We start from the raw sequence: 509 nt of genomic DNA on the forward strand, positions 1-509 counted from the left end.
TTTAGAGTTTATTTCAGAACATGTGAACTATAATTGTTAAGTTTTTGGATATCTTTAGATATCGTCCCTTCCAACACGGAGAGAATTTCCTTTTAAAATTTACCCTAAAAATCATGTTAATTGTGAGATAATATAGTATTTAGATTAATTAAAAAAAAATTACTCTCCGTGTAGGGTACTCGACCTTGTCGTGGTGGAAGGGCTCAGTACCCCGAAGACTTAAAAATTAATTATATACTAGTTAATTAATTAATTATAAGTCTAAAGACGGGGAAGCGAACCGAGTACCCATTGCACCCAGTGAGAAATGATCGTCAATTCGATACAGCTGGCGAATTGAAGATCATTTTTCACTGGGTTCCCAGATAGCACAGATAATGAGAAAAGGACTCAGTTATATGTCACTAATTCTGAGTTCATTTTCAGATTCAAAAAGAATTCTTTTTCTAAAACGGACTGAATATATACTAATAAATTCTTTTGGGTTGTTCTATCTCTGTATAAATTTT

This window comes from Wasmannia auropunctata, unplaced genomic scaffold (assembly GCF_000956235.1).
Source record: "Wasmannia auropunctata unplaced genomic scaffold, wasmannia.A_1.0 LD336078.1, whole genome shotgun sequence".
Classification (NCBI taxonomy): domain Eukaryota; kingdom Metazoa; phylum Arthropoda; class Insecta; order Hymenoptera; family Formicidae; genus Wasmannia; species Wasmannia auropunctata.